The sequence below is a fragment of the Temnothorax americanus genome, unplaced genomic scaffold, assembly GCF_048541705.1.
Source record: "Temnothorax americanus isolate GAGA-0224 unplaced genomic scaffold, ASM4854170v1 Scaffold32, whole genome shotgun sequence".
NCBI classification, from domain to species: Eukaryota; Metazoa; Arthropoda; class Insecta; order Hymenoptera; family Formicidae; genus Temnothorax; species Temnothorax americanus.
Window position 1 is genome coordinate 1,394,352 of NW_027509464.1, and position 13,487 is coordinate 1,407,838.

The following is a 13,487-nucleotide window of genomic DNA, read 5'->3' on the forward strand; positions in this document are numbered from 1 at the left end:
CAAAGGAAAGAAACGGGCGCGAGAAGATATTCGTTAATATCGCGGAGGCACCTTTGGAGAACCCCGTGCATTAACGCACCGCGCCGGAGGCGGTCGAATCGGCATCGGGTCACGTAAACTTTTCTACTCGTCGTTGCGGTCGTCCGTGCAAACAAGCGGCAGTGTAAAAACCCCCGGGTCTTATAAACCGAGTTTTCTAAATAACTAAAATCCATTAGCGGCACGCGCCTCTCGGCGATATGGGATGAATATGTGCGAGTCACCTGTCTGTGGGAGTGGGAGGCACTGCCGCCGCCTGCCGAGAAATCGTACAGAGGCTGCGGTATATTACGCGGAGCGAAAAGTTTACTTTTCCGACGAACGACAGTCGCACACGAAGGAAATTCCCTATATTTTCCGCGCGAGGAAACACCCAAAGGCACGGTCACGTGTGACATAACACGGGAAAGGCTGCGAAACTGCAACGAGAATTTCGATATTTTTCCTCTTTGTTCCTGTTTCGATTCTGTATCGCTTCCGCGTACACTGGCTTTTTAAACAAAAGCTCAAGATAAAGGAAAGCGTTGTCCGAGCGGTCTAATGCCGTTCGATTAAAAATAAATTTAATCTCCCGTGCGGTCCGTTGACTTTAATGCAGAAACAATTAACGCAGATTTTGTCTCATGCTTCTCATTAACATAGTTTTTTCGTAAAATTTCGCTGTGCGGTGACAACACGTAGGTCGATCGATGAGTAAAAACGTATTTATAAGGCCGGTATTCATAGTCAGATCTTGTATTTAAGATCGTCTTGAGTTTATCTTTAAGATTATCTTTATTAGATACTGTACTCGTTTCGTTGGCTACGGAATACCTAAAGATAAACTTAAGACGATCTTATATAAGACTAGCTGACCCGGTGAACTTCGTACCGCCTAACAGTCAATGAATGTAGCGATACCTTTTAGCTAAACTTAATTTATGATTTTAATTAACGTAATAAAATAGGTTCCCCCGGTCTGCCCCCGGGGGGGGGGGGGCTATTGACTGTGTAACAAACGAAGATGAAGCCCGGGTAGCCCCAAAGAGCAGCAAGTGAAAGCTCATACATTTTTTTTTTTTTCGTGAATCTTTCCGATATTTTAATAGTTATTCTGCTATTCGGGGCGGAGACGAATCCAACAAATCAGAGATCATTAAAATCTGTCCAGCCGTTCTTGAGTTATAAATGGTGTAACTAACCCGCGCGACTTTGTTTTATTTATATATAAGATTTGACTATGAATACTGGCCTATGTTCGTACGTTGAGATCTTTTCAGAATGCTAAGTGACATGGATCTCCAAGGTGAGTGTTTGAGAAGCCCTGGTACAAACAAAACGATTTCTGCCAGTGGCGTCGATAATATCGATGAGTAACATATACCTCGCGAGGTATTTACTACGCGCAACGCTGACGTTTGTTCGTTCGTGCTCGTTTCGCGGCTCTTCGGCCTCGCATTAGAGGCCGCGATCGGCACGTTTCGCGATTAATACTGCAGGATGTTGCGACACGCATCCTGCATCGTGTATCACGCACTGCATTTTCGAGGCGACGATCGACGCGGCAGTTGGTTTATTCATATTTAATTTATTATTGTGTTTAGTGGAAAAGAATATAATATTGATGCCGTATAATTGTATCAAAATAATTTAATATTTGTATCATACGCAGAAAAACATGTTTCTCATAAACATGTTGCGTGATTAAAATATATTATATAGATCGCATTATGAAGGGCACATATTTGTACAAGTTATTTTTTTCCCGCTTCGAAATACACACGAAAAGTTTCGCGAGAGAGAAGCGCGACTTAAAATCCAATTATTTTATGCCCCAGTCTTCCTGCACTTCTAAGAAAAGAAAATTAAAAACTTTTATGCTAAACTTTATTTCTATACCGACTTATAATATTCCGCGAGGAGAAGCGAAAAATTCCATTAAAATTTAAGTTTCTATATAATATAAATATATACGAACATACACCCCGTACACGATATACGTCCGGCGGCACAGCTCGCGCAAAATTAATCCTATAATCGTTAACGATCCCCGTATCGGCTGCGGTTCAAAGTACCGTGGCGAACTGATTTATGGAGGGCCGCATAAACCGCCGAAACGTAAGGATTCAGGAACGAGCGACGAGAGTATAGTATTAATCTGGAGCGGATCGCGCCGTGGGCACACAGAGACGCGCAACCGTACCGGCGCGGCGGCGCGGCGGCGAGGCAACGACATTAATCCGTCGCGTGCCGCATGCGAGGCGACGTCTTGGATAAAAAAGTATATATCGCGTGCATTCATTAGCGGGCATATTAATGCGAAAAAATTGCCGTGCCCGCCCGGGCAATCGCTTATCGCCCCCTGCGTACGTAAACGAGCTTAAACCGGCGTAATCGCTGATCGAGATCGCACGACCCGCGCGCTCGACTCGCCCCGCGATTTATCGCGAATGTATCAGCTCCGACAAAACCGTCGCGCTTTAATGAGGTTTACAGAATTTACAGGGTGTTGCGTAAGAGACATTCCGCAGAATGCCCGCCCCCGCGATTCTGAGATTAACAACGAGATCTTCGATTTTTCCTTTAACCGAGGTAACACGGTCGTGGATTATATAAGGAATCGAAGATAAGAATCATCCAGAGATCGACGCGATTAATTACTAAATACTCATATAGAATGTCGTGTTTTCAATATTTATCACACCTTCGCAAATAACTCGAAGATCGATACCAAATAATATCCGTATGACAAACTATCCGTGTCATAGAAATCGCTTGAAAACTATAATCGCCGCTGTTAATTTGCATTACCGCATATTACTGCTGGGAATTATTATCTAATAACCAGGCATTACCGAATTAGTGTACATATTTTTGGTTTGCGGTTTACACGCCCCTCGCCTTTCCGCCCAAATATTCAATAATGATTTAATGCAATTAACGCAATGAGCAAACCGTGCAACGCGATTGCCGTTTTGTGTGACAGATTCGCTGGGCGATAATTTTCTAGACGGTATAGCGTGTGAAATAGCGTTTAGGCAAAAAAAAAGGTCGCCCTTCCCTCTCTTCTCCCCACTTCTCCAAACCGTATAATTCGTCGTTCCCGATCGCGGCCGATCGCGGCGATAACGCTAATTTGTTTACCCTGGCTCTTATTATACCTTCCGTCGCTTATTCAAACACATCCCGGGCGTATATATCTGACGCAGTCCGGATATTCCGCGTATTCGTTAAGTATTTGAAAGTCCCTGAATCGCGTCGTCATCGATCGATTCATTGTGTTTGCGCTCCTCGTGGTATCGTGTACTGTCGCGCCGGTCCGCCGCCTGCAGGCGAGAATAATATTCCTAGCGGAAAATTCATCGTGATCCCTGGCCCCCGCAACGACCGACGGTGGTTTCCATCGGTGCGAGAAATGACTGTGAGAATTTCGAGTAACTTCGCCGCGACGAACGCGCGCTCGAAATTTTCGAGCGCGAATACGGGTTAAGGGAATCCCTGTGTAAATATAGTGAGATGCACGAAGTAATTATTCTACGATATTTCTCTCTCTTTCTCTCTCTCTTTATCCTTTTATCGATATCCGTATTATGCGGTTAAAAACTGTTTAATACTGTTGATATTTACGATATTTCATGCATTTTTAACTTTTTTCCGCAAAACGCATGTCTCTCATCGTGCAGTAACGTCTGACACGAAAATCGCGCGCGTATACAGTTGATTTGTATACATTTTTTTTTTCCCACGAAGGTGACGGCGAATACAAATTTAAAAAGCGGAGAAAACATTCCTCGACGACTCGAGCACTTTTTTACGCGCGCTCGTCCTCGCGTAATGTAAGCTCAGGTGTAAAGTCGCGCAAAGTGACGAAACATCTTTTCTCTGTCTGTCTCTTCGTCGCGAGTAACGGTATATAGCATCCAAGAGCGAGTTTACGCGTCGAGGGGCGTACACTCTCATCTTCTTGCTCCTCCTCGGGCTCTCGTCTTGCCGTCGTCGTCGTCCCCCGTTCCCGATCTTTTGTCCGCCCGACCGTAAATCTGTCCGGAAAACAGTACCGCCGAGCGTACATCATGCCGCGCGGCGCGCGCGGTTTCCTTATTAGCGCAATGCACCGCGCGGCATTGCCGAAGCCCTCCTACCTGCTCCTACCTCCGCACGTTCCGTTCGAGCGCGTCTTTTCTTTCCTCTCGCGTTGCGAAACTTAATTGGTGCACCGCCGGGAGAGCAAGCCGGCGCAACGCGCCGCGCCGGCTTCCAGCTTCCACGAGCGTTTCGCGGTTTTCGCGCAAGACTCCCACCCAACGTCGAAAGACGTTTTCGTCTCTCTCCGTCTGTTTTTCGCGTGATTTACTGCGACCAAACTGCGGCGTTTCGGGTCGCGCGCTGGAGTCTGACGCTCCCGTTTTCGCGCGAGCTCCCGGGCGGCATTGAGAAGATAAATTTAGAAAGGGTTCGAGAGAGTATATTAAAACTCGATGGTTAATTCACCGGGGCGTCGCGTCGGACGGAATGAAAACGGCGAAAGGGAATTTCATTCCGATCGTCATATTTCACAGGTCTATTGTATGTATTTGTTTTGCTCGCGTCGACGTTTTTCTAATTATCGAATTTGGAAATACAATGAATTATTCAATACCAAATATATCAAACAATGCAATTCGAATAAAATTAGCCGTTACGATATAGCTAGGTGAAAACGTACGTCGAGTTATCAACGCCGCACTAATCGCGTCGAACAACAGCGTCAGTGTTATCGAAATTTTCTTTTTTTTTCTTTTTTCAACATCTTTCTCGTGATTTTCTACAGCCAATTCTGGTGCGGCAACTTCCAACGCAGGAAACGTTTCAACATTCGCCACGGTTTTAACCGTGGCGACAGTAAATCACGGTAGAATTGCGTTCGGAACACGACACCACGTGGCATTCCTTCGACAACGTGTTGAATTTCACTTCCTACCCAGGCAGGACAGGCAAATTTTGAACGTGGAACAGTTTCCGTTAACAAGTAGAATGCGTTCCGAACGCGCGCGAACCGAACGAAATTTCAAGCGTAAAGTCATCCGTGGAATTCCTAGCTAATCTTTACAAAGGATTTAACGCGACTATAATGAAAATAAACCCTAAAATGTAGCTCTATATTTAAGTAGCTCCAGCGATCCGCAATTCGAATTATCGATATCACGAGAAACCAATAATAAGATAAGTGCGAGGCAATATAACTTGTAATGTAATTTCATTCTTACAAGGAGCACAAAAGCGCGCAGACCCGATCGAGAAAAATACAAAGCGCGCAACGCGCGCAAGCTCTCTCTCTCTCTCTCTCTCTCTCTCTCCCCTTGTATTGTACTTTAAGCTAAATACGAAAGATATTAAACTCTTCTTCTTCCTTTTTCCGCACTAGCTGGGCGTATAACGCTCGTAAGATCGCTGTAAGTCACGTAAACGTCCGTTATCCGAAGTTCTATCTGCGCGTTCTTGTAGATCGCTTCCTTTATCGCCTGCCACGAGATAATGATTTCTACAACTTTTTCGCAGTCCGCCGGAGTAACACGTCGCAGAAATTGCCTTCACGTCGAAATTGCAGCTCCGCCCGCAGAGGCTGCCACGATAGCCGATCGATGCACACGACCGCTTTTACTTAACGCCAATTGGCTAATCCTGGTATCTTCTTAAATATTGCACAAGTGTCGCGCGGCGACAAATATCGAGCCGGTTGTCTTAAAATGGCGCAACGCGCGTCTTGGAAATTCATACACACCGCTGCGCTGACGTATTCGAAACCACCGAGAGATGTTCATGTTACACGCAGACTATTACGTCGAGCCCACCTGAACTTTCGGCTGTGCGGCCTGATTTCAAACTAATATGCCGCATGTTACTTCCGAGATTAATTAAATTTGAAATTTAGCATCGAAAGTCGAAATACGCTCCGCTCCATTTTTCAGCCAAATTTTACAGGAGCGCTCGAAAAAGAAATTAATTCCGAATATATGAATGCAGATGCGAGCGTTGCGATTTAGAACAGTCAATATAATCCGAACATTCCTGTATCGCATTTTTTCGTTAATTCCGTAACTATATATCCGTAAATTAAAATTTTTATCTGTACCGTAATTCTTTCCTGTCTCATTATCATTCTCTTCCGGGACGGGGGACCAATTTCCTTACGGAGAACTGGACGGGGTTCCCGAAAACGAAAAAATCTATTACGTACACGACACATTGTATGTCGCCACATCTTGCATTATGCAGTATTAACAGTTTCGCAATTGGCACAACGGACAGTAAAGGTGTGCGCCGTGTGTGTGCACACGATCGAACACCTACGAGAGATCGGCGCGATTGTTGTGTGTTACCTGCCTGCATGACTAAGCTGTATTTACGCAAGTCCGTATATTGCGCGTAACCTCGTTATGCCACACTATATAGGGTGTCTCAGACCCATAGAAAAAGAAAGAGAGGGAGAGAGAGAGAAAGAGAGTATTTGCCTTTTTAACTGTAGATGACATTTCGTGATAATGACTTCAGCAACAAGCGGTCAATTAAAAAGATATATCGCGAGGACGGAAACGGTATAACTGTCATATCTTCCTCCTTTCTTTTCGATTCCGCGTTTACTGGTTCAGGAACCGTACGGTAATCATGGACCACGCAATGTGTACTATATATACGTAAAGTTTTTGACAAGGAGAGAAACGCACGGCGTTCGTCACGGGGTGGGAAAACTGGGAAACGGCGGAGCCGTCGTTCGTCTGAATGTCGCGCGAATTATCCGTTATGCATTACGCGCTGTCTTAATTACTCCCAGTCCTCAGGTGATATACGCGGCCGGCTTTGTTCATTTGTGCCGGCGCACGCAGCCATAAATATCGATTACCGGGATATAGCTTTGCGTCTATCGGGCCATTAATTTGTCGAAAGTTTGTTGTCCCGCCGCCGCCACCGAGCGTCACGCGCCGCGCAAATTGTTTGCAATACTCCTCGAATTCCGTGTCGCGCAGAATCTGCGCCGCGGTCGCGCGATATGACGCATCGTAACAAGTCCCGCCGCCGTAACAACTGAACTAATAGAATATGACTCGTTATAACGTCGTTATAACGTCGTTACAGTCGAATTGATAAAATTTTAAACCCTGTCCTTTAATACCATCTGATGGCGGCGCAGGACGTCATACGTCCTGAAAGAAAACGTCACGACTGTGTTGTTTGGTATTGTCCTCTATTATATTGATGCTTGGGGACAGCGCAATATCAGAATATTTCCGTCAGCGATATTATTTATTCGACATCGATATTCGACGTACGGCAAAATATCGAGATAATTCTCCTATGTTTGCATAACCGTCGCTACGTAAAAGCGCATCTTCTAACGCGCTCGCGATGCACGTACGTGCAGTACGTTGATAATATTGGTATATACATAGAAATATACAGCAGGTGATACTCGCGCATAGGAATAGGATGCGCTATACACATTGAGCGTTACAGCTCGTCATATACTTTCGACCGAGAACAACGCGTCGTTATGCGAATCGACGTGCGCAACATGCGTTCCTCGCGGTTAAACATTCATTATGGGAGAAAGTTTTAGTGTGACGGAGACGGAAGGGGGACAAAACCTTAATTTAGATCCACCGTCGCGCAATTGACAAAAAGGCGGAAAGCCACAGAGTAAAACTACAAAGGGATGATAACGAGAGAGGCGATTCCGGGGAGATTGAATAAAGATGGGAGGGGGCGACTGACTCAAGGGAAGGGGGGGGGTTGAGAGAAGCGTACGACAATAAGATATATTATAGGGGTTGGCGCCGCCCGCGCCGCCGGTTTCACACACCCCGTTTCTCGCGGCACGCATAATCGCGGCATAAGCAGAAACCTCAGAATTTACGATGTATTTTAGATCTATCCAGTTTCAGTCACAGGCATCAATAGCGATTTATAGAAGATTTAAAGCGACTGGAAGCTGACGGTTTTCATATAAGAATAAGAAATTTACAAAATTTTCGCTCGCAATCATTCCAAATTCACCGGAAGATTTCCGATTGCGAGTTTCAATCGCGCAGATATTTAATATTAAGGACGTTAGACGTTCCGATTTGAGAATAAACGATTGAAGAGGCCGATAAACGCGACCACGAGAAGTGACGAATGGTAAAAGTGTCGACAGCCTTTGCAAGTTCTTGCTCTACTTCTTAGTGTTAGATCGATCCTTGTACGGTAAAAAAGATTAATGCGCCATTTTTAAACGGCCGTATCTCGTCGCGAAGAAATCGGTGCACGCAACGCGTATAGCGCACGCAAAGAATCGAGCAGGTATACTTTCGACGAAACTTACTTAGAAATGGATTTAAGCAAAAGTAAGAGTCTCTTTGAGGAAAATGTAGAACAGAGCGGAATAACCTGCCGAGGAAAGTTGATTTTGTCAGGCAACATAACTCACTCCGTTCGCGGAGCACACAACGTTAACGGTTTAAAGTCGCTCTGAAAGCGTCTTACGACGACAAATCACAGCAACACTTGCGACATATCGACGCGACGTTCGCGAGAAGGAGAGAGAACGAGAGGGAGGAGAGAAACGAGATATATTGAAATCATATATAAAGGCATAATTTTGCCGGAAAGCTTGGCAAAGCATCGATATGGAAAGAAACAAAAAGCCTGCAGTTTTGCCATCTGGACCGCCGCGCGAAAAAGGTCTCATTTTTTCACAAACATGAGCCATTAGACATTTATATCAGTTCGGAGAGGTTTTTGCCGCGATATTTTAGATTTCACATTGATTTTTCAAAGAACAACGTTAAATCCAAAAGATGATTAAATTTTGCAGAACTTTCTCTCTTGATCTTTCATATCCCATCTAACTTCTTTCATTTTTCTTCCTCAGCCTTCACAACTTTTAAAAACCTAAGGAAAAACCGCCGATACCGTTAAACGGGTTCAACGTTGCCTCAGTGATCAATACTGCTCTAATAATAATTATCCATTATTGGCTAATAATCGAAACTGTGACGTTCTACTCCGAAAGTAGACAGACATTATTTCAAGCTGCAATATTAATACGGTGCCAATGATGCTTAATGGTACTCTATTTCTATGCAAAGCGAAAAAGAATCAAACACAATTTTGCACTTTTCAGTGTTATAATCTGATACTTTGTGATCTCTATTGCCGCGTAAATAATACTTAGACTTGATCTTATTTATACCTTATTTTGTATCGCAAGACATACGAGACTCGAAAAGATTCTTTTATATCTCGAATCACTTTGGCGATGTTTGTTCGCTATAAATTTTTCAAGCTTCGAGCGCTGTTAAAAATCGCCAGAACTTATTCACGCCTAAAAATGTAATATCGTAATGGCGCGTTCTCGAGGAAGCCACGAGTAAAGATTCGTACCGAAGTGAACATCATCAAAGGAAAAGGGGAAAGAAAAGTTTCATGAAAACGATGCGAGCGAAGTTCGAGACAAATTAATAGGACAATGCACATCACGAAGAATGGATATACGAGCGAATTTGTCGGACGGGCGGACGTACGGACGAACGGATAGGTGAACAGGTGAAAAAATGAACGAATGAACGGAGGATGAAATGGCTCGTAGGCGAATAAATCGAAAAGGGGCAAAGATAAACGTCGCTGACGCGAATTACGAGTTGGAAAGAGAGGCGGCAGGATGCTCCAACATTTCCAAACACAAAATGGCGCGCGGCGGAAGAGGACGATCTTCAATAGCGTTGACGAGTCGAGTCGACCGCGGCGGTTTTACCGTTACGCGACCCAATGACGAGAGATACGCTCGCCGCGAGAAACGTGGCCGCTTCCGACCATTCGATGGTGCCTCGTGGCCGATAGTACGGTATAATGCGAACGCGTGTTCCGCGAGTGTTGCCGCTACGATGAAGTAGGTTCCGCACCGCACGCATCGCGAAGAGAAGTCGTATTTTTAAGGTCAAGAGATTTATTTCACTGAGAGCGGCGAATTCGTCGAAGAAATATCTGATATAAAAATGTCTCCGGAGATTCGCGGAAGAGAATTTAAATCCCCGTTACTCGCTCTCCTACGCTCGACAGTAAAATGATAAAATAAAATTGCGTTCGTTATCCTGCTGCCTCCTTATTTCGCGATTGTTTGTAGAAATTTTCATTTCTCAAAACTTTATCTGTCCTTCGGTTACTTCGTAATAATTCCTGAATACGTATATTGCAAAGGTTCCCATTTCGTTCTCAATTACCTATTAACATTGATATATTGAATATACTGCATTCTTATTCACGGCGAAGTAGAAAATTCCAGCTTGAATGGCTAAGCTCGTGGGTGAATGGGGTAGGGTAAGTCCGACAGGCAGATGTACAGACGAACCTCAACTGAGACTCATAGGGTTTCTCCATTTGATTATACGAAACCGGGACAAGACGTACGCCGCAACGTACGTCATAAGCTTCATTGTTGAGTACCACGAGTCTCCTCTGTGGGAGCAGTCGCATAGACAACATTTCCTGCTCCCATTGAAACTTCGCTGTACGTTCTTTTTTTACGTCGTACAATCGTCGATTACGATTGAGAGTGGGTGTTTAGTTAATTTTGATCAACGGTGACCAAACAGAGAGAGAGAGAGAGAGAGAGAGAGTCCATCGTAAATATCGCGACGTTTGGCGATCGCGACAGTGCGGCACTATTAGTTTTCAACGTCACCGCGCGCTGTGATATTCGATTTTCGCAATGATTTGTGTCGACATTCGATGTTACGTTACGATAGCGAAACACCATGATGCTGTGTCATGTGTGAAAATCAATTTTTATAATGATAAAACCGTCTGTGTAACGTACAAAAGTTATTGATACACATATCAAGAATATTTTAAATATTCTCGCTCGATTAATTTTTTCGTCGACTGATTCAAAAACTTTTTTTGAAATATGATTTATCTTAAATTGGTTAATATATATATATATATATATATATATATATATATATATTGCACCATTAAATATTTATTATATAAAATAATTATAAATTAAATTATCAATGACGTTCTCTTGAAACAATATCCTTTTCATTTTACGTCGTTATTCTCACTCTCGATTATGATTAAATTTTATAATTAAAACTGACTTCTATATATATGTATGCCTCCTTTTTCAATTTATATGAAATATTACCGAAAATTCATATTCGGTAATTTTTGCCATTTATATTCACTGAACAAACGTAACGATGCGATGGAGAAGTGGATGGGAATGACGTGTTGTTTCCACCGTGTTCGCTATGAACGCACAAACAGCATTGGAATGCTGATATTTTTTAATTTCTTCTCTCTGTAAAGATATAACAACAATCAAACTTCAACTTACAAATACTTACGCACACGAAACAAACGTTATTTGAAAATGGGAGACGTTTAACAACTATTTGTCCTGTTAAATACACATTTACAATTGTAAAATATAAAAAAAATTTTTCCCATTGGCCATTCCTTTTGTGTTATGACATTTTTTATATTCTATTACAAAATCGCGGATGTAACACACATTGACTGTACGTGTGTAACAGCTTTGTACGTAATAGATTTTTTATGAATTTCCGCGCGAAATTTTAGTGAGGAAAAAGAGAGAGAGAGAGAGAGAGAGAGAGAGAAACACAGGAACGAGATCGTTCAATGCTCGTCGTTGGAGCACACGTTACAATGGTGCCGTCTCTATAGACACACGTGGGCATTGAAGTTGAACGTATGCCATTGTAATGGACGAGTAAATACGAGTTATTTCGAAGTTATAAAATTTTCTCAAAACCTTTCCGCGTATCCTCTCTCCCCGAAATTAATCTTCATGATCGTCCTTCGCGCTTTAATTGGATAGTTTACGGCGAAAACACGAGCGAGGGTAAACCAATTTCTCTGTAGAATACCAACGTTCCGGATGGTACTGCCGCTGCCACCACCGCCGCCGTCGTCGTCGTCGTCGCCGTAAAGACAGGAATTCACGCAGCTCGGCAGTGCCAACTAACCGTAGCTGGCGACGAACCGTTTTCGCCTGTTCATTATTTCGTAAATGCGACACGGCGCGAATATCCAACGCCTTTCGCGTCGCTAAATGCCGGCGTATTATTCCCTCACTTGCTTTAATGCTCGAGAGTACGTACGATTCGTCGACAATCGGCATTGTTAACGCCGGCGAAATGGCACGCAGCTCCGGCGTTAATTGCGCAAAACGGCAAACTCACACAGGCAAGGGAGGAAGTCGGTGAACCCAAAAACTAGGTTGACTTTCGACAGGTAAGTTGTATTGCCATTATCGCGGTCCCACGTAGCCGGCGCGTTCGACGGGCTGGCTGCTCGTGCGTCCCCCGCGAATTTATTCCGTCTTAATGGAAAATGTGTGTACGAGCGCGAAGCTGTAAAGCTCGGCGATGGAGAGGCCGATCGATTCTTACACATCGAGCGTTTCTCTTGCGGTCGATTTCCTCATCGGGTCACCGGGTTATCGGGTTACCATGACGCCAATCGATCGCCCATTAAGGAGGCTCTTACCCGGCTGCTCTAATCAATGTAGCAACCAAAAAATTATCATTAATAATTGGTTATAAAATTATCGGAAAATTAAATAAAAAAATAAATAATGATTTTTACATAGTGTAAGAGTAAGTTATATGTTCTATTAGTGTAAATATTAAAATTTATACAATAAGTCAGTTGACTACGTCAGTGCTAAAGAGCAGAACATGCGCGTGTCACAACGTCGTCTGTAGCAGTCTGCAGCTAAGTGAGGTGTAGCCGTGTAGCGTTGTAGCGAATGATGCGATGAAGAGATGGAGCCAAAAGAAAGATATAACGTGAGAATGCTGAGAGGGAAAATGAAAGGAAAATTCGCGAAAATAAAGGTTGTCAATGCGCGAGAGAATAATTATGCCGCTACCATACAGCGCAGAGAAAAGACATGTGCAAGTGAGGTTAAAAACTTCGCGCGATTTTGACACTCGGAAGATCATTCGCCTAACCTGTCGTACGTCATATTAAAACTTACAATATCTTTTATAACTCATCGTCAACACCAAGTTTTCTTCTTATCATTAGAAAGATTATTATTTTAACTACAATTCCTTAGTTTTTTGTTTAACTGGCTTGCAAACTTGCCAAGAAAATACATCACTTCCGGTAAAAATTTTAGTGTTTACCATATGCCCTGTGTTAAAAATGCGAATTTCAATACTGATATTTTTACAGTTTTTATCGTCAACCTATGCTCAAGTTTTGGGCATCGGTCCGTTGTGGTTCACTTTACAACATATATTAATTTCATAAAGATCTGTCATATTATGATCGAGGTAAGAGCCTCCTTAATGCTGTCACCGCGCCTATGGCTATAATGCACAAAAAAGTTATAAAAAACCATTAAAAAGAAAAATACATTCAGTTTTTTTTTCCTAATGGGAATTTTTTGCGCTAAAATATTAGTTCAGTCGGTTTGT

At 43.3% G+C, this 13,487-nt stretch overlaps 1 protein-coding gene across 3 annotated transcripts in view; it reads left to right on the plus strand.

Annotated features, from left to right (window-relative positions):
- Positions 1-13,487, plus strand: part of Ed (hemicentin protein echinoid) — a 225,964-nt gene that overhangs the window by 207,220 nt on the left and 5,257 nt on the right. The window lies entirely within an intron of this gene.